The 21,229-nt window shown below is 41.2% G+C and overlaps 1 protein-coding gene across 3 annotated transcripts in view; it reads left to right on the top strand.

The window, feature by feature from the left end:
* Positions 1–21,229, top strand: part of EMP2 (epithelial membrane protein 2) — a 48,353-nt gene that overhangs the window by 6,584 nt on the left and 20,540 nt on the right. Inside the window, exon 1 of one of the 3 annotated variants that reach the window (XM_074280536.1) lies at positions 16,112–16,243. The exons of the other annotated variants lie outside the window; for them this stretch is intronic. The gene's annotated coding sequence lies outside the window, so the exon portion shown is untranslated. Of the gene's footprint in view, positions 1–16,111; positions 16,244–21,229 lie in introns of those variants that run through there. 3 annotated transcript variants of the gene reach the window in all.

The following is a 21,229-nucleotide window of genomic DNA, read 5'->3' as shown; positions in this document are numbered from 1 at the left end:
TCAAATCTGGTCTCAGACACTTAACACTTCCTAGCTATGTGACCCTGGACAAGTCACTTAACCCCAGCCTCAGGGAAAAAATAAAAATAAAAAAAATAAAGAGGAGGAAGGGTCCTAGGTCCAATTTGTCACCCAAGTATGGGAGTTTTTTTGATTGTTTGAGTGAGATAGTCCAATGGAAAGAATGCTGGGTGTTTGAATCCTAGTATTGACACATATATGTGACCTTGGACAAGTCATCCTGAGACGACTAAGTTTCCTTATCTAGTGAATTGAGGGAGTTAGATAAGGTGATCTCTAAGATCCCTTCCCCCCCCTAAATCTATGATTATCTGATTGTCTGATCCTTTACCGTGGAGGTGTGTGTTAAGAGAAAGATTTGCTTTGTTCCAGGAAAAAGGGCAGGTGCCCATAGCACAAGACCTTTAACCTCACTTCTTTTTTAGTTAAAGGTAAATGTGATTTATCTACCTAGCTTTGATAACAATTGATTAGCTAAAATGATTAAATCTTATTTAATATTCTTTCATTCCACAAACACTTGACCAAGAACTAAAAAATTGCATTCGATATTGTGAGAGACAGAGATCTGCTCTCAAAGAGTTTGCAATTTAAGTTTGGAAACTTTCCCAAGAGTGAAACTTTTAAAGACTTATATTAATCCAATGATCACAAATTGCTTGAGGAACAGTTTTCCCCTCCGAGGCAATTGGGGTTAAGTGACTTGCCCAGGGTCACACAGTTAGGAAGTATTACTTGTCTGAGGCCAGATTAGAGGAGCAGTTTTTTAGAAAACAAGGCAGAACATTTGCAACAAACATAACAACAAAATCTTAACTATAGTGTGTACCAGAGGGGACATATTTTAGTCTCAAATGTGTGTATGTAAATATATTTGTGAGTCAAATTAAAAAATATATTTGAAAAGAGCAGCAATTTTCTGTGGTTTTACGAGATGAGAGGGGACGAACTTGTTCTTGTTCATTCATTTCAGTTGTGTTTTACTTTTTGTGACCCCATTTGGGGTTTTCTAAGCAAAAATACTGGAGTGGTTTGCCATTTCCTTCTTACAGATGAGGAATCTGAGGCAAACAGGGTTAAGTGACTTGTCCAGAGTCACACAGCTAATAAATGTCTGAGGCAGGATTTGAACTCCTAATTCCAGGCCTGGCCATTGCACCACCTACCTGCCCAGTAGAGGGGTGGATATAGAACATACATAAGACATTTGATTCATAAATGTAACCCTGCAAGTGGTTAAAACCACAATGGTTGGGAAACAGGTAACCTGTTAAATAATACCTGGCAAATAAAGCTGAATGGCATGTGGAAGAGCAGATGGATAAGCAGACCCCCCAGAAAGTGGAAATGGGCCAGTTGCCCCTGTTTGAGCGCCAACCACAGTGGGGAGGGCCTGACCTGGGAAGGCTGCCTCTTGAAGACAGATATGAGGTTTGAAAGCCATGAAATAAATGTTAGGTGAAGGGTTGAGAATAACTTTGGATCTGATTGAAAGCAAATTTTGTTTGTGAATTAGTTTTTTTTACTTGGAAAGAAAGAAGTTAGACTTTGAAAGAAGTTTAGCCTTGAAGCTGTGACTTGACGGACAAGAACTTTCTGGTAGGAAAATGTCTTAGCACTGATAAGATAACTAAGGCAAGCTGTGGAATGAATGCTTGTTGGGAGGTAGGATGGGGACTTAGAAATATGAGAGATTGGGGCAAGTAAATGGATTTGTGGTGGGATTGAATAGTGATGAAAGTGCTGGGCCTGGAGTAGGGAAGACTCATCTTCCTGAGTTCAAATTTGGCTTCAGACACTTATTAGCTGTGTGATCCTGGGCAAGTCACTGAACTCTGCCTCAGTTGCATCATCTGTAAAATGAGTGGGAGAAGAAAATGGCAAACTACTCCAGCTTCTCAAATCTCAAATGGGACATGAAGACTCAAACACAACTGAAAAATGACTTAGCAACACAGAGGAGATGACTTCTTAAAAGGCTCCCTCAGCATGGTAGGACTTTAGGAAACCAAATCTTCATTCTCCTGTTCCTTGGGGGCATTCACTTCCAATGTTTGAGGTGTGGAGGAAGTAGCTTTTCCTATGATTAGAACTAGGAACAAAGTAAGGGATTTTCCCAGGCTCCCCTACTGTGCTAATAAAGCCTGGGCTTGGTTTGATTAGCAGGTTCTGACTACTACTCAAGCCTCTTGGACCAACACTCTTTTTAAATGTACCTCCTGCCTTCTCCCTAGTCTGCATATCGCCCTATGGGAGGAAGGTCCTAGGCCAAGAATTCACTTAATTCTGGGGTTCTTAACTGGAGTCCACGAATTTGTTTTTATACAGTTTGATGAATGTAGAGTTATCCCTTCTCCACTGAGACTTTCCTATCACCGTTTTAATGTATTGTGTGCCAACATTAAATGGGAATTTGAGGGTAGTTTAGTGGAAGCTGCAGATTACACATGAAAATAAGCAGATGATGCAGAAAAATTTTAGAAACTCAGAAATGCATATATGTATAGTAGTATGTAATATCAACCCAAATTTTATAATAAGATACTAGAAACACCACATTAAAAAAAAAATCAGACTTCTCTGGCACCAAGGGAGAGCCAAAAATTTTTACTACCCGCTATGATATGGAAGGGATAAATTATATTTCAATATCAGTAGTCTCCTTTGTAATCCTATGCATTTAAACATTATATTAAGGTATCCATAGATTTCATCGGATACTCAATGGCTTCATTATATATGACAGGGTTACAATTCCTTGTCTCCTTTCATGTATTAGGTACCCTGACCTGGTAGGTCGAAGAAAGCTTTCATTCTCAAAAACCTTGGGACCCCCCAGTGGCGCTGGAAGAATAGTTAGGTAAAAAGGAAGAAGGACCACAATGGTACTGGGCAGCTTGTACTGGGCTGGGTGGGAAATGGAGTTAGGAGATATTGTGAGGGAACGGAAAGAACATTGGGTTTGTAGTTGACAGTTCTGTTACTTACCATTACTTTAACTTTGGGGGGAAAAACCATTTAAGCCTTTCTGGTGTCAGTTTTTTCATCTGTGAAGCAGATTAGATAATCCCCAAAGTCCCTTGCAGTTTTTAATCTGTGATCCAATAACAACGTTATGAAAAAAGTATATGATGAGCTTTACCTAGGGTGTGTACTTGTGTTTGTATCTAGAACTATGGAATCTTAGAATTAAAAAAACTTTAGAAATCATTTAATCCAACTTCCTAAGGACTGCATGAATACATTTCACAGTGTCCCAATTTAAACTAATCCTACAAGCATTATTTAGAAATTCTGAGTCAACAGTATTCATTCAGTTTCTGATTGAATACCTTTAGTGATTGGGAACTCAAAATTTTGTATTATATTGTGTGGTTATGTCATATAAAATATTTAAAATATTATATCTTTCATTCTGTCACCTTCTTTTAATGATATATCCCTACTTTCCCAGCCAGAGAGCTATCCTGTATAGCAGAGAATAAAAGAGAAGTGGGGGGAAGCAGTAGAGTAAAATCAATCAACCTATTAATAGCATCTACATCTACACTGTCTCTCCCCTCTGCAAAGAAGGAAAAGAGATTTTCACATCTCTTCTTCAGGACGAAGTTTGGCTATTTTAATTCTTTAGAGTTCAGTATTGATTTTTGTAACAGTGTTGTCTCCATTTATGGAGCCCTATTTATGCATATTATATAATATTCACCTCAAAGAATGTAAAGATCAAATAAGATAATCTGTATGAAGTACTTTGCAAACATTTAAAAGCCATTTAGTCATTTTAGAGATAAGGAAACAATCCGGGTAACACGACTTGTCCAAGATCAGGAAGGTTAAAAAATAACAGAGATGAGATTTGAACACAGGCCTTCTCAATCCTGATTCAATGATCTTGCCACTGCTGCTTCCCATTGATACATGATTTAGTGGTTTACAAAGTGCTTTCCTAAAAAACAATCCTGTAAATTAAATAATGGGGGTCTTGTTTTATCATTTTACCAGTTAGGGAAAGGAGTCTCAGGGACATTAGATGGCTTGCTCATGGCTACATACTTATTTAGTGGTGGAGCGAAGACTTGAACCCAAGTCTGTGGGCAGCCAGCTGGCATACTGAATAGAATGCTGAGTAAAGAGTCAGGACATTCAAATTTGTCCTCAAACAATAGCTGCGTGATCCTATACAACTTAATCTCTGCTTGCCTCAATTTCCCCACTTGCATAATGGGGATAATAATAGTACTTACCTCATAGTGTTTTTTTGAGACTCTGAGATGTTTTTATCTGTATCTGGCAGATAGTAGGCACTTAATAAATGTTTGTTTTCTTCCTTCTGACTTTACATTATAACACATGATGTCATATATTGCACAGTTATAGATGCTGAGAGAGTTCTAAAACTACATAAGATGTAGGAAAGGTCTAGAATTTGAAAGGACCCTAGAAAACATTGAGTCCACCCCCCCTCACTTTTACAAGTGAAGAAACTGAAACAGAAATGATTAGGCAGCTGCAAGATCACACAGCTGGATTCTGATGCAGAATTCATGTGTGTTTCCAAGGGGCCTTATTTGTCAAAGAGCTAGTAGGGATAGAACAGATAAGCAAATAAATACATTGTAAATTAAAATATAAATGCATTAAAGCCTAGAGTGCAATGAGAACACTGCCATCTGAAAGGATGATACTCAGTGAGCCCTTGAACTTTGCTGATGGCTCAGTGTCAGAGAATGTGCAGCTGTCTCTGAGCTGCAGAAGCACTGCTTCTGTCTAGCTTCTTGTGCCAATGTGCCAAATAATCAGGGAGATGGGGAGCTCTTGACACCATCTGTGACCTGCTGGACTGATGGCCAAGATTCTGGGCAAATCTGAAGCCCAAGAACCCAGACCCTGAGATTTGGCCCAATCTCTATCCCAGTTTGCTTCTTTTATCATTTCCAAATGGTCGGAAACTAAGCACATAGTGGATGTATCACAGACATATGATCAGCATTTTAGGCAACTTCTAAGCATTGTAGAATGATAGTGGTTAATGACAAAAGTGACAATAATTATAACAATAATATGATTATAACAATATCCGGTTTTAAGTTTTGTAAACATTTTATATAAGTGATTTCAGCTGGCCCTTACAACAATCCTGGGGGATGTTATTATGAGATATTATTATCCTTTGTTTACAAATAAGGAAATTGAGGCAGAAGAGAGGTGAGGTAAATTGCCCAAGATCATAGAGCTACTAAGTATTTGAGATAGGATTTGAACTCAGGTCTTGAGTCCAAGTCTAGTGGCTCTATTCCCTAGGAAGTGAGGGTGGTAGGGAAATTGTCACCCCATTTATTAGTCCTTCCTCGAGGTGGAACTTTGGGGTGATTCTCCTATCTTGGGTTGCTGCCTAGACTAAAGAGACTAGCCTCTCATATCTTCCTTCACCACATACTAGGCTAGAAGGATAGGGTCATATGCATATGTGGTCAGAGAACAGGAGCAGAAAGCTCTCAAAAGAGGAACTGAAAACTGTTTTGAAATTGCAAACAACCATATGAAAGTAATACAAGCAGTGGGTAACCAGCTTGACACCCGGATTGGGATCATTTTTTAACATTCCCCTCCTCTAAATGACAAAATTATTTTCAGTAAAAATTATGAAATGAACAAATAATGACCAAAAAAAGAAACACAATGAAACTTTTCTTTTTATTGAATTTTTCATAATCATCTTAAGTAGTAGATCAATATTTTTAAATTGCATTAATATAATGCTGCAAGGTAGTTCCCTTCTCTCCCTTCCATCTATCCCAAAGAAGTTCCCATTAACAGGTCTCAGAAATTCTTGCAGCTGGATTTTAGAAGTAGTGACTCCACCCAAGAGAGCTACTGCCCTCTCTCCTCCCAGTTTTGGGGGAGAGGCTCTGATTTTCCCCTGTTTCTAGGACCTGTTGGAGGAGAGGCATATTCTGGAAAGATGGACACTGCTAGTGAAGTGTGAATTGGTCCAGCCATTCTGGAAAGCAATGAAATGCCAAAAGAGAGAGAGAAAATTTGACCCAGAGATTCCTCTCTAGACATCTAGCCCCAGCCATTGAAGACAGAAAATCCTCATATGCATCAAAATACTCCTAGCGGAACATTTTGTTTTAGCCAGAAACTTCAGTTACTTCCTGATGCTTCAAAAATAAAATGCAAATTCTTCTCTTTGACATTTAAAATACTTGTTATTTGGTCCTAGACCACTTGCCCAGATTGATTCTCTGTTACATTTTTTATTCTCTAAATTCTGACCAAACTGGCCACCTTCTGCATTGGATCCTCTCCCTTTTGTCTGTCTTTGCATAGCTTGTCCTCCACGCTTGAAGCACGGCCCCTCCTCACATAAGTATACTAAAATATCTCACTTTGGATCTGAGCTCCACCTCTTCACTGAAGCCTTTCCAGACCCGCAGTTATTACTGCCCTCCCTCCTTTAGCATTTAGTATTTTGGTACAGTGGTATCCTGTGTCTACCTTTTGCTCCCCCCAACCTCCCCTTTTCTGGTTTCCAGCTGACTCAAGGTCCGTGAGGGCAGGAACTATTTTTTATTTGTGTTCGCAGCACAAAGTGGGTGCCTAATAAATGCGATGAACGAGAGCAGGAGATTGATATAGTGGCCAAGGCTTTTTTTTTTTTTACCCCCTTTTCGGTGGAATCCCTGGGGAACATGTCTGCAGAATCCGTGGCTATAAAGGAGAGAGGACCAGAGGCAGCCGGGAGAAGGGTGGGGAATTGGACTGGCAGAGATCAGAGAGAGTCTTGTGCTGGAGCAGCTGCCATCCATCACTCCAACAGTTGGATCCATCCCAAAGAGAAGTCAAAGCTCTAGAAGAACGGGCAGTGACAGTTTTGCCTGGGGCCTCGTTCCCTGGAGGGCCAGGAATATTCCCTTCTGGAATAAGGAGGAGAAATATGGTATGTCCATCACTTGTACTTGTCCTCGGCTTTACTGAGTGATGCTATCACATTGTTACTTGGGACGCTGAGTAAGAAAGCAGAATGGCTTCCCCTTCCTTCAGTTTCCTTTAAAGTCAGCGCGAGAGAAGAATGTGGTTCCATTCCATCAGTGGCAAGAGGCCTGGTAGAAGCCTTTTGGGAGCCAACTCCACATTACTAGCAGAGTATGATTTGACAGCTACTGGAAAGCATCCCTTCTCCAAAAACTTTCCCCAGCTGGCCTGCCATGACCTCAGTTTTCTAGCACTGAATTCACTCTTGGGTTAGAGAATGACTGAGTCAAGTGGCCCAGGTTCTTGTCCTCCTACATTATTTACTAGACCTTGGATAGGTTTCTCATTTGCAAAATAACAAGACTGGATTGCGTGACCTCCAAGGTCTCTGCCAGGTATAATCTTCTGTGGTCCTTCCCAGGGCTAAGTTTCTTTGTGCATTTGTTTTGTTTTGTTACCAGGTTTTCTCAGCCACAGGGAAAGTGCAGTGACCTTTCATAGACCAATCCTAACACTAACCAGCATAGGAACTTTAACCGGCTCCACTTTTATTACACGGGTGGACTCCACACCTAATGGCTCACCATATTGGTCCTGGACTTTAATTTACTGCAGCTAAACTGTCTTTGTAGACAGGCTAAACTGGGCTGAGGGTAACAGAAAGGCCTCAAAGTCATCAGTGAGTCAGGGGAATGTCTCCCCCAAGTATGTGAAGACTTCCCTCGGTGGAATGAGCAAACGAGAACAATTTGTTCCATGGGCCACGGAGGCAGACGAAGCAGGTGCCGAGGAGAGCGTGGAGCTTGGGCATCCACTGCCTCCTGGACCACTGCCAGTCATCTTGACCTTTGTCCTGCTACCAGGCTTTGAACTTTGTGTAACTCTGCCTCATTTAACTCCAATTAACCCAGGAGTCAAGACCTCTCCCTTAATGTCATCTTCCAAACAAAGGACAAACAACAATGACAAGTGTGGCTAAGAACTCCCAAACTCAAGCAATCCACCAGCGTCAGCTCCCAGCAGAAAGGACTATGGGGGTCGGGGAGGAGAAGGGGGAGTTATCACACCTGGCCCCCGAATTTTAATCATTGCTCCAGCAATTAGGGAGGCAGAGAGGCACTGAGGAATTTTCTGAGTCAGACTGGTGTTACATGTGGCCGAAGGAGAGGACCGGGGTTTGAATCAGGCTTTGCCATTTGGTATCTTTTTAACTTTAATTTTTAACCCCAAGAGTCATGAAGAGCGGAACATCACTGAAAACAACAGAACAAAAACCTGGCTTCCCCAGGGCCACTCCTGCCCCTTTACCACCCTGAATATCTGTCTTCCTACATCCCAGGAACGAGATCTTGAGGTTGAGATAGCAGGAGCTGCATGTCTTAAGGTCTCTGATACTCAGGGGTTTTTGTCAGATGGGTGTTGATTTGATTTGAGTGACCCTAGTGGATCTGATTCTCAACCCAGAAGACTCTTCTTCAACTATTCTAGCCCTCATTCATCTTCTTTTTTGTACTTATATGGCTCTTAGTCTGCTGCACAACAATATGCTACTTTATTTCTCTCTTTGGTTCAGTTTCATTCAACAGATTTTGATTTAAAAAATTATATATATTTTGGATGTCCTTTGTCTTTTCGTCATTATTTTTCAGTTATACCAACTTCATCCTTCTTCCTGTCTCTGCAAACACACACAATACTGCTACCCCCTTCCACCACCAATATCCAATGTAAGATTGTTATCACTGAGAGAGAACTGTATTTGGAAGCAGAAGACCTGGGTTAAAATCCCAACTCTACACTACTTGCTTTAAGGCACATCACTTAAGAAACTTAGACAAGTCAGTTCAGGGCTTGGACTAGATTAACTCTAAACACCCTTCTTGCTGTAGAAGCAATTTAAGCAATCAAGCAAATCTTAATTTTTGTGCCCTTCCTTTGCAAAACGGGAAAATAGATAAGCAGAACTGATTTGTGGTTGTATTTGACTGTGTATGCAATTTTTTACACTCTTTATCTGCATACCTTTTTACTACAAGGATCTCTTCTCTCAGTCAGGATTGTTCATCATAATTCCTCAGCATATGGTTTAATTTTTAGTATTTTCAAAGACATTTGTTAAGGGCCTCTTTTGTGCAAGGTACAATACTAAGGTCTGAGAATACATGCACAGGCATGTATATATGTTTACATACATATATACACAGACTGCTCTGTTCTTAAACTAGAAATGGGAGTTGGGAAAGGGTAAATAGTCATGGAAATAAGCATGTATAACGCAAGGTAGGGAAGGATCCAAAGTGTTCTAAGAAAATTTCTGGAGGGAAAGATCAATCAACCAATGAAATATTTAATAAACATCAGCTATGTATCAGCCAAAGTGCTAAGTATTTCATTTGACTGTGAATATCAGGTTTCCTGTGTGCAAAACTTGTCCCTACTAGGTTATAAGATAGGATGTTAAAAACCATCAGACAAAGAGCTAAATGTCAAAGCTAAAAACCCAAGGATCTAGAAGTAAAAGGAACCTCAGAGACCTTCTAATACAACTCTGCCATTTTACAGATGAGCAAACTGGGGACCCAGGATTTTGAGCACTTGCCCAAGTTCACATAGTAATTAGACAATACAGTTGGGAATTGAACCCAGCTCCTCTGATTCCAGAGCCATGCATCTTTCCAGTATACTCTATTCCTGCTCTGGTATTCAAGGGGAGCCATGGAAATCAAGGCCAAATATCAAAACATGAAAAAAAAAGTGAATTCACATACCTTGTGAGTGACTGTTCCATGGTAAGCCACTAAGATTCCCACTACAATTTCCCAAGCAGATGATACTGATTGTAATCATTATTCAAGCTCTCCAGCTGTCCCTGGACTCTGTGATACTAGCCTTTCATTGTTTGGAAGCAACTCAGATTCTTGGAATTTTAAATACTCCCAAGAGGGGTGGGAGAAGGGTAGAGAGAGATAAGAGAAGGAAATGTGAGTGAGTGTGTGTATGTGAGTGAGTGTATGTGTGTGTGAGATAGAGAGACAGAGACAGAGAGACAGGGAGGGAGGAAGGGAAGGAAGGAGGGAGAGAGAGAGGGAGCAGTTTTCTCTTCATTCCCAACACATACTTCTATGGGATGTTTCAAAGACTGGCTGTTCCCCAGGCTACGGGATTTTCCCAGGCTTCTCATAGCTGCAAATACTCTTCATTGCTCCAGATGTGGCAGGCATAAGGACTTTTTGGTGAAGTTCCAGAAAGGAAATATAACATCCCAGAAGTGGAAGGGGCCAGTTCCTAAGAAGTCGTCCGGTTCAGCCCCTGGTCTTGAGAACAAAGCAAGGACATCAGTCATAAGCTTCTTGAAGACAGGGTCTGTGTCATCTCTTTGTGGCATCTCTATTTGTTAGGACACTGCTCTGCCCACAAATAACCAGCACGTAGCTGTTTGATTGATTGACACAGAATAAGGTCTCTTCCCCTGAGTACTGACGTTCCTGGGGCTAGCCTCGGAACCGGAGGGACTGGAAGTATAGAATCAGTGAAATGGGGGCATTAGGCTCATCTAGTTAATTTTACTGAGGGAGACACTGAGGTCCAGAGACAGGAAGTAGTTCTAGGGCAAGAACGCTGGACTTGTGTTTGAATTCTGGTTCTGCTTTTCACGAAACTAGCTGTTTTTTGTCACATACTCAACGGGTGAACAGGTCTTAGAAGTTTTCATTTCCTTGATGATTTTGGGCTGATCCTCTCCACTGGCAGGACTTTCTTCTCTATCCTCCAAAAGTACATTGTACGTATTTGTGTGTGTGTGTGTGTGTGTGTGTGTGTGTGTGTGTGTGTTGTCTCCTCTTTTAGAACAGAAAGCCTCTGAGGGCTAGAATAATTTCATTTTTGTATCCCCAACAGCACAGTTGTTGCCCCAGAGCAGGTGTCTAATAAATGGTCCCTGAGGCGCTGGATCCGAAACTCACCCTGACAGAGGGTTTTCTCACTGACCTCATCTTGCTCTTCTCTCCTCCTGTGTAATGATTATATTTGATGCCCACTACTTAACTCCCCAAAGCTGGTGCTTCCTCACAGCTCCGGGCTGCTGCCAGTCTTGGCCCATGATCCCCTTAATCAGTTTCTGTGAGTGGTTAGGCCCTTGTTGGCCAGTCACCATCTGTTCTCAAGCTCTTCTGGATGCCAGGGACTATAAGGGAGGGCGAGGAAAGAAGGGAGGGTCTCGGGTTCTTCTGGGCTAAGTCGGGGCCAAGTCCATTAGCAGATTTTCTAGATATTGTGTCCTTGTCACTTTTGAGCAACGAGAAGATGTTAACCTGGGTGTGCTTAGTGTCTAAGGGATTATTTGAAAGCCACTAAGTGGTGTTCCCAGAGTGATAGTTATTGGAAGGTCTGTGAATGGGGAACACCCCACGTTTGACTCTTGCCTAACCCTTGGCAGTGAGAATCCCTCTAACTTCCTTACCTGCCCCTGACACAAAGGGAGAACAACCTGGTTCCTTTTGGGACTCGAGTGAAGGATTAGGGTGTGAACAGGCCAGGAGATTTAATTACTGGGGGAGATCATCAGATGACAGCTGCTACAATGGTAGAGAATACCCTTAATTACCACTTTCAGCCTTGAAATCAGCTGGCAATCATTAGTCAGTCGACAGTGGCTTCATGGGGCTGCCAGATGTCAGCCCGGAAGGACAAGACTGGATTTGGAAGCCATCCCTTTGGCAGTTTCTTTCCTGCCCCAGAGCTGAGAGGCATAAGGGGAATCCGGATGTAGTCTTTCCTGCCTCAGTGTCTAGGGGTCAAAACACAGGAAAGTCCTTGTTACCTGGCTCTGACTACCTACAGGCCACCCACGCCAACTTTCATTGTAGTCTTCAATAGATGGAGAAAAAGGTTCCCAGTGTGGAGATCGGACACCCAACCTGAAGGGGAGAATGGGATGGTACTTTGTCCCCAACTGAATTTAACTCTCAGAACACAGGATTGAGTAGAAGATGGGCTTGAGGGGTCTGGGGGGCAGAGTCATGAATTCGAAACTTGCCCCAGACCCATAGTAGCTGTGTGATCTTGGGAGAGTGGGTTAATTCTCTGTTTCAGTTTCACCCCAATTTATTAACACTTTCTGGATGATAATGCTTTGTATTGGACAGGAGTGAAGAGTGGGGAAAGGTCTCCATGGGAAGAGAGAATTCCCCAGGAAAAGACCTAGGTATTCTAGAGCTACCTCCAACTGGATAAATGTTGTATTTAAAACTCCAAATGATATTTGAGACTTTAGAAAGTATTAGTAATGCTGAGAATCAGTTGATGAACTTTTATCAGTACAATCCCCAAGATTATCCCTTTTTAGGCAGATCAGTAATTGCTTTTAACCTTAGCTATGTGACCAAGGTACTCAAAACTTGAGGTACTTACTTATTCAGGGTCTTATAACCAATGAATGTCCAAGGTGGGCCTTGAATTTAAGACTATGCCATGCTGCCTCTTGTTATTTTTACTTACTTCTCTGTCTACATTATGCGCCCTTCCTGCTTACCCTTCAGTGGAGCGTAAGCTTCTTAAGGGGACAGTCTGTTTAGCACCTTTGTCTTTGTAGCTCCCATTGTAGGCATATTGTTGTTGGCGAATTAGTGACTTCATTTGGGGCTTTCTTGGCAAAGACACTGGAGTGATTTGCCATTTCCTTTCCAGACCATCTTACAGATGGCTTCTGAGGCAAACAGTAAAATGACTTGCCCAGGGTCCCAGAGCTAGTAAGCGAGGTCGAATTTGAACTCGCATCCTCCTGACTCCAGACCAGGTACTCTTTCTACTGTGCCACTTAGTCACCCCGTTTTTGGCAGGCATATAGCAGATACTACACATTTGCTTAGTTGAATCAATTAGAGCATGGAATCAAGCCAGAAAACTTGTGGGTTAGGGAGGAAGTATTGGCGGTGGTGACTTTCTAGTTCCAAGTCTGGAAGCAGATATTATTCAGGCAATATGTCTAAAATGGTTTGGCAAAAGTTGGTGGGTGGTGATTTGGGAGAGATAATGGGTTTCAGTTGAGTTTAGAACTTTGCTGAGTACACTTGGGACAGCTTAGTCCTGTTAATTAGAAGCATGGTGCTAGTGAGACTATAATCACTAATTTAACTCCTACAGATGATTTAAGCGAAAAAGAAATTGGCTGCACTGGCTGCATCCCTTATTCTATAACCGGTCACAAGGATGGCCAAGTGAGGGGAGTGTGGATGCTCTTCCTGGAAACAGGGATGACCAGAAAAGTGGACCAGTTGTTCTTTGAAGAATAGAGTACGGGTTTTCTATGGCTTTCTGTAAATTCCTGACTAAATTTATCACTGAGGTGATGAAAATTCATTTTTAGAATATAGTCCCCTTAAAAAGCTAAATCACATTCAGTGCTTATATTGAAAAGAAATCATTCTACTGGCTTTTTTGTTTTTCTCTGTGTCCTGTCTTAGATAAACTGAAATCTTGTGAACATTACTGGGATGTTGGTTTTGGAGGTTCTGGGTGGGCCCAGACAGGAGGTAATTAGAAAGTGGAGAGGTTTAGCCAAACATAGGGTTGTTATCCTCTTGTCTGTCCCTGAAGCCGTTGTCTCCTTCCTTTGCTGTGGCCAGGCTGCAGTGAGGCAGCCTGAGCCAGGGCTCCTGCCAGATGTCCTAACAAAGCTCCCGTTTGTGTTGTCTGGGATTGTGAAGGGGAAAGGAGGGAGGTCGGTGCTGGGGAAAGCTGTGAAGCTGTTTCGAGGAGCCAGGTTTGAAGAATGGCTGGGGATGGTGACTGAGAACCGAGAGGATCAGGAAGAGTTTTTTGAACTCATTGGCTTCCAACTGAAAACCAGGAGGCAGACAGAGGCATATTGGACTATGAATACAGACCAGAATAGTCTTTTTGAAATTTATTTTCCTTTGTTTTGCCTTTATAACCTGTCCTTAAAGAACAGCGTAGGAGGAAGGCAGAGGATGTGGACCCAATAAGGAAGTTGTTTCCTCACTGTCCCTGTGGGTTATTTCATCAGTTTCTCCTGCTCTGGGATAAGGCTTGATTTTCTTGCCACATGCCTTATTCATTCATAAGAAACCAAGAATATATTAGGAACAGGTAATTCCCCTTTCAGAGCTCCCCCTCTTCCACATTTTCCACTGGTTTCTGAGGGCGGGTCAGTGAGTCAGACCCAGAATTGTTGGTGTATTTCCCCACTGCCACAACCAAAAGAAAGAGGATTTGGGTTTATTTTGGGGGAGGAAGGGAATCATTTCGTTCAACTTCTGAAATGAAAATGACTTTGGATTTCCTTTTACAGACTCACATACTCTCCATTCTAGCTTGCCTTTTCTCCCCTTGTTTCATATGCCTTTCAAGTGTGGAGGTAGGAGGGCAAGAACAGAATTTCCATCTCAAGTCCCATTGGAGTGAAGGATAGAGGTCAAGAAGGGATACTGCCCACAAAATCTAAGGAAGAGGTTGTCAAGTAAAAGGAAATACCAGGAAAACTGAAACTGACCATCTTATGGAATAGATGCCCTTAATTTGGGGTTCATGAAATTATTTTAAAATATTTTGATAACTATATTTCATTATAAGTGGTTTCTTTTGTTATCTGGATTACAATTTTTCCTTTTTAACCCTATGCATTAGAATGACAAATATTATTTTGACAAAGCATACATGGCTTTCACGAGACTGCCAAAGATTAAGGACCCCTGTTACAGAGGAAAGGACAAGGAAAGCCTCAGACATTAAATAGGTCCAAAGAATGCTGGATCTGTATTATGATTATCAAATTACAGCTGGAAGGGACCATCTAATTCAACACCTTTATTTTACCAATGGGGAAACTGAGGTTCAATGTGGCAAAGTGACTTGCCAAGAGACACAGAGTTAGTAAGAGACAGAGGTTTTCCCAGTTTCAGGTCTAGTATTCAATTTACTGCACCACAGGAATAAGCAACAATTCAATCTCTTTTAAATTATAAGCCCCTTAAGATTAACTAGCCGGTCTTCATGCACCATTGTATTTCTTTTTTTGTTGTTTTGTTTGAAGAGGCAACTGGGGCTAAGTCACTTGTGCAAGTGCCTGGGTCTGGATTTGAACTCAGGTCCTCTTGACTCCATGGCCAATGTTCTATTCCACTTTGCTATCCCCTACACCTTGGGCAAACCATATGTACTCCCTTAGCCTCGTTTTGTCTTCTTTAAAATGAAAAGGTTGGACTAAACGATTGCTAAAATCCCCGCCAGCTCTCAATCTGGCAGGAGTACTCTTTGGTGATGGAAATAGTCTTGTAGTAAATAGATAAGGGAGTAGTAAGCCAGAAAGTCCTCAGCATCTGAAGAAAGCCATTCCCAGGAGGAGGATTCTCTCCTTGTAGTGGAACTGTGGGATCACGGACTTGGAGATTGGAGGGAAACCTCCCAGCTTCTCCTTCTGCTCCCCCTCATTCAGCCCGGAGGGGAGGTTACTTGATTTGTGCTGGATAGCAACTAGCAGAAGGTGAAGCACAAAGCTTCTGGTCATTCACTGAGCAGTAGAATGGAAGCTTCTTGAAGTCAGGGGTTGTTTTTATTTGTTCTATCGATCGTTATTTTATTTGTTATTTGTTTCTTTGCCCCTTCAGCACGTAGCCCAGTGCCCGCCACTTCTTAGGCAGCTGAATCAAATCGAGTAATCAGAATCACCACCCATTCTTCCTGATCCTGGTGCCCCCTAGTCACAATGTCCTTTTGTTGGCTCCAGTTAGCAGGGGGTGATTGAGGAGCAGAAATTGTTTGCTTTTGTGTTCCTGACTTTTAAGGGACCCCATACCCAAACTGGCAGAAACTAAGGCTTCCTGGAGTAGGGGAGCTTCCCCTCTTCAACAGGAAACTCCGGGGGCACTGCTGACGCCTGGAGATCTGGGCAGAAGTCCAGATTCCAGACCAGAAGACTGCGCTGACCTTCCCCCTTCCTGAATAAAAATATAGAAGCCACTGTGGGCCTTGGAGTGCTTGAGACTGTGGGAGTGGCCTGGAGCAGGGGTGGTGGGGAGGAGCAGATTCCATGGGACTCAGAGCTTGCACAGAACCAGCAGCCGGCACCAGCTTTGCCATCTCTCTCTCTCTGCATCTCCTCCTCTGGATGAAGTTCTCTTGGCTTCGCTTCTCCCTTGGTCTGGGATCCAGGGCCTTCTCCCTTGCTGGAACAGACCTGGTGCTGTGGATTGACTGTGCCTGGCTTCTAGACAACTAAACACCCAAGGTCTGTATGGAAAGGTTCTGGCCCATTGTTCTCCACTGTAATCAGCCCCGATGTTAACTCTCAGCTTAAATTGTAGGAAGAGAGGCAGAGGGTGGGGATTGGAAGTTGGCTGGACGGAATGGCCAAACTAACAGCATGTGCTTCTCAGGCTAGAAAGCCGTTGTGGCTCTGGAGGTCTTGTTCAATGGCAAACAACCCAGGAGGAAGGCGGGAGAGCATAGTTGTCTGCCTTCCTCCAGAGAGATCTGAGGACCTGGAAGGTGAGAGTGAAATTGGTAGTAAGGCCTGTGGAGAAGAATCATGAAAACAATTCTTTAGGCTACAAGCCTTATTCATTCACAAGGGAGCAGCACCCTGAGCTGGGCACTAAGAAGCAAGAGCAAGCTAGAAATAGGTGGGCTCCCCTTTCCACAGATTCCCCCCTACACCTTCAACTGGTTCCCGAGGGTGGGTCAGTGAGCCAGAACCAGAGCTGTTTGTGCGTTTCCCCACTCCTACAACTAGAAATGGAACACAGAAAGGGAAAAAATCGATCTCAATGTATAGATATATAGATTGACATAGATATAGATGTAGAATACCAAAAACAAAATAGAAAAACAAAAAACGTTGCTCGGAGCACACAATTGGACAAAGCCCTATCAGGGCATGTCAGGGAGCATCTGGACTATATCGGGTCTCCCTGTTTACTCACATTACCAGAAGATCCGCCTGGCTGCATCTTCCCCCAAGCCCGTTCCTCAGGCTGATGAGTTGCTAGAGTCCCAAACGTCACTCAGCCCTAGACATTCCGTTCAGTTCTCAGGCTTTGGGCAGGCCTGCCTACACTTCCCAACAGCCACTCCCCCCACCCCCAGTCCTCTCTTGTCATTGTCACCTCCTTGGATTCTGATGCTAGTAGGAGAGTGCCAGCAACTGCCTGCAGCAAATCCATTCACTTCCTCTTCCTAGCCCAGTCACTTCTCCCTGGGGACTTGAGTTTCCTCAGCTGTAAAATGAATGGGTCATAGTGGATGAAGTCTTAGCTCCAACTTTCTCTGTTGGTCTGTACATGTTATGTGAAATTTAGGGCTGGAAGCTAGGGAATTGCAATCCGATGAAGCCTTATTCCATCTTTTATAGTGTGCTTAAAACAAAGAGTCTTCTAGTTTCTGGACATCATTTTGAAGTGTAATGAATTGGAAATATTTCATATTTGTGGTTCCCAGAGGTACTATGGGATATCTATAAGACAGCAGATCTTGGAGCTGGGTTCAAATCTTATGCTTTTCTGGGCCTCTTTAATCCTAGTGCCTTTCCTGGGATTATGTCTAGTTATAATATAGTTGTTTTCATATTTTCCCATTTGTGACACTCCATTAGACTGAGTTATTGGAGAGCAGCAGCTGTCTTTTGCCTTTCTTTGTATCCCCAGGAGTTAATACAGTGTCTGACATATAGCTAGCAGTTAATAAATGTCTTCCACCCTTAAATCTGTTGAATTCAAGTTCATTTATTAAAGCCAATTCAAATGCACCTCCTTCTTTTTGTCTTCTCTGATCCTTCCATTTAGAATGACTGACTTCCTTAGATCTCTCATAGCACTTTGTTTCACAGGTCTCTAAGGCACTCATTTATCTTGATCTGTAGTTTGCCATTGGACCCTGACAAGGTGAGGCAGGTGACCTTGCTCAGCCCTCCCTCATTTAAATCCAATTCACTTGCATGTCATGGCATCCCCTCCCTGATATCATGGTCCTTTCTGGGAACAAAAGACAAACAACAATGCTCTTGTTATAGTATTCACTATTTATGGCTATGTCACTGACTAAACTGGAAGCTTCGTAAAATTTCATTAAATTTAATTTTTGTATCATTTTCAATTCATAGCCCAGGGCTCTCCACATAGTAGGCATTTAAATGTTTCTTTGATGAATGAATAGAGACTACATGATAATAGAGTTAGAGTTAGAACTGGTTGAAAAACTAGGCCCATAGTTCCTCCTTAGCATCCTTCTATTCCACATTTCTATCACTGGATGAGTACACGTGGGAGCGGCACAGTGTAATGGGTTGAGGATTGGCTTTTTAATTAGGAAAATTGAGGTTTGAATCTCACCTCAGATATTTGTGAGCTATGTGACTCTGAGTAAGTCATTCAGTCTTCCTGAGCTAGATAAAGAAGTTGAACTTGGTGACCTGACCTCTAAGCTTCTTTTCAGGTCTAATTTTATGATCCTGTGATCCACGACTCTATAAATGGCTTGAATGCTGAATTTGTACATGGAATGAAACCAAGAGGAAGAGCTAACATGGTAGATGACAGAATCAATATCCATGATGACCTTGACATGTTAGAAGGATGGACTGAGTTTAATAAGGTGAAATTTAATAGGGATATATATATATATAAAGACCTAAACTTAGGTTAAAAAAAAAATAAACTGTCCAAGAATAGAATTGAGGAGGTGTGGCTAGACAACACTTCAAGTGAAGAAAAAACAACAACAACTTGAGTGTTGCAGTGGATTGCAAATTCACCATGAGTCAACGGAATGACATGGAAGCCAAAAAAAGTTAGCATTTTAGAGTGCAAGAACATAAATATAGTGTTGAGAAGGAGCGAGGTAAAAAATCTGCTGTACCTGGTCAAACTACTTCTTAATATTGGCTTCAGATAATGCTGTCATTTTTTAGGAAAGGCATCACTAAGCAAGAATGTAACCCATCAAAAGATGACGTCTAGAAAAGTGAGAGTGCAAGTACAATGGAATACTGGATTGGTTAAAGGAACTGGGGAATGTTTAGCCTAAAGAAGAGAAAACTTAGGAAATCTACAATAGCTGTCTAAAAGCACTTTCAATTTGAAAGTTTCTAAGTCAATTTGCTGCCTATGGGATTTATTTCAATTTGAAAGAAATTTCATAGGCAGCATATTGACTTAGAAAACCTCACTAATGTCATCTAAGTTATATTTTTATTTATTTTGTTAGATATTTCTTGATTATTTTAATTATAGACTCATTCAGCCTGCCATCACTTTCCAATGTATCTCTTATAACAAAGAAGTACAATTAAGCAAAGATTTAACCATGTCTAACAACCTATATATTAGTCTGCATCTGTAAGCTATCATCTGTTTTCCAGAAGGGATACTTCACTATTAGTTTTGTGAAGTCATGTTTGATCCATATCCCATGTATATGTAAGAGATTCATTATTATTAGAGTTGGAAGGGACTTTGGAGGACAAATTCAGTGCTTCCCAACCTTAACTATACTTTGGGCCAATGAAATATCCAAATTCTCTTCAAACAATTAAGAATAGAGGATTTTATTGATGTAAGAGAGTCTTGGAAAGTTCTTGTATCATTGCAGGTTGGCATTTTCTCTGTAACTTACGATCTTGGAGAGTTTTTTAGAACACTGAAAAATTAAGCAATTTGCCCAAAATCACACAATCAATGTATATCCAAAGAAGAACTTGAACACCATGTCTTTCTGACTCCAGAGCCAGATCTCTATGCCATACTGACTTTCACCTGTGACCAAAATGAGGCAATATGTAAAGTGCTTTGCAAGCTTTAAAGCATGACATGAATATTAGCCACTCTTTTTAGCGTCATCACCACTACCATCATCAGTATTCCATAGTCTTGGTCACAGAACAGAGGAGACTCAGAAGCCAAAAATACAGATATATAGTATTGGAAGAGTAAAATAGAGGAAGACTGAAAGAGATAATAATACTATATATAGTATTATTATACCTATTATTATATTCATTATATTATATATTATATTATTATATGTAATTCACTATATATAATATAGTAATAAAATAATAGTTTTTATATTTATATAAAATAAAATATGTAATAATAATACAAAGAATAACTTTTCTAAGTACAGGGTTTGAGAAGAAAAGACCATTAATGGTAAAAGTTTTTCCAATCAATACAAACTTGCCCAAATATATAGTTGGGAAATCTGTTCTAGTCTGATTTTTTTACTGTCACTTAGTAAACCAATATCTAACTTTCCCAGTACTTCTTAACTGGCTTAAAGATTGATAATATTGGCTCTCATATTTTTCTTCTCCAGGCTTCTCCATTTCTTGCAACTGTCCCTCATATGAAAGTCTTAAACTGAGTAATGCTCCACTTTGTCAGGATCCTTTTAAAAATGTGGCATCTAATACTTGACATAATATTTCATATATGGCCAGATGATAGTCTAGCTTCTAAATTTCCAGTAAAGTAGGCCAAGATTGTACTGGTATTGGTTGGCGGGGAGATCCTTTATATTCTTGTTATTGAGGCCCCCAAAAATGTGAATTTAGAGCTGGAAAGGACATTTGAGGTAATATAAGACAATTACCCCATTTTCAGATGAAGAAATAGGTACAGAGAGTCCTATAGTCAGGAAATGCCAGGACCAGATTTTGAAATAAGAATTTCTGACTACAAATCTGGGGGGCGGGGGAGAGGAGTTATCCTCAATTTTCTAAAAATTAAACTGAATAAAGTCAAATGAGGAAGCTGAGATGAAATAATTTGCCCAAGGTCACATTAGTGGGGGAATGGTCAAACAAATCGTGGTACATTACAGTGGTCTTGATGAAGTTAGAAAAGCACAGGAAGACATATGTGAACAGAAGCAATCAATCAACAAACATTTATTAAGCACCTACTATGTGAGCAGAATTCATACTCAGATCTTCTAACTTCAAGTTGTGTATTTTTTTCAAGATTTTTTTCCTTCTAATTTCGTGAGGACATTTTCAAATGAAATTCTTTCTACCCTCAGAAAAAGGATCTAAACACACCAAAATATTTATAGCAGTCCTTTTTTTTGGGAGCAAACAACCAAAGTAGATGCCCATTAGTGGAGGAATGGTCAAATAAATTGTGGTACATTACAGTTGTACTAACTTCATCATGAAAGATGAAGTTAGAAAAGCACAGGAAGATATATATGAACAGAAGCAATCAATCAACAAGTATTT

The sequence above is a fragment of the Sminthopsis crassicaudata genome, chromosome 1 (genome assembly GCF_048593235.1).
Source record: "Sminthopsis crassicaudata isolate SCR6 chromosome 1, ASM4859323v1, whole genome shotgun sequence".
NCBI classification, from domain to species: domain Eukaryota; kingdom Metazoa; phylum Chordata; class Mammalia; order Dasyuromorphia; family Dasyuridae; genus Sminthopsis; species Sminthopsis crassicaudata.
Note: the sequence above shows the minus strand (reverse complement) of the source record. Positions and strands in the feature narration are given on the sequence as shown.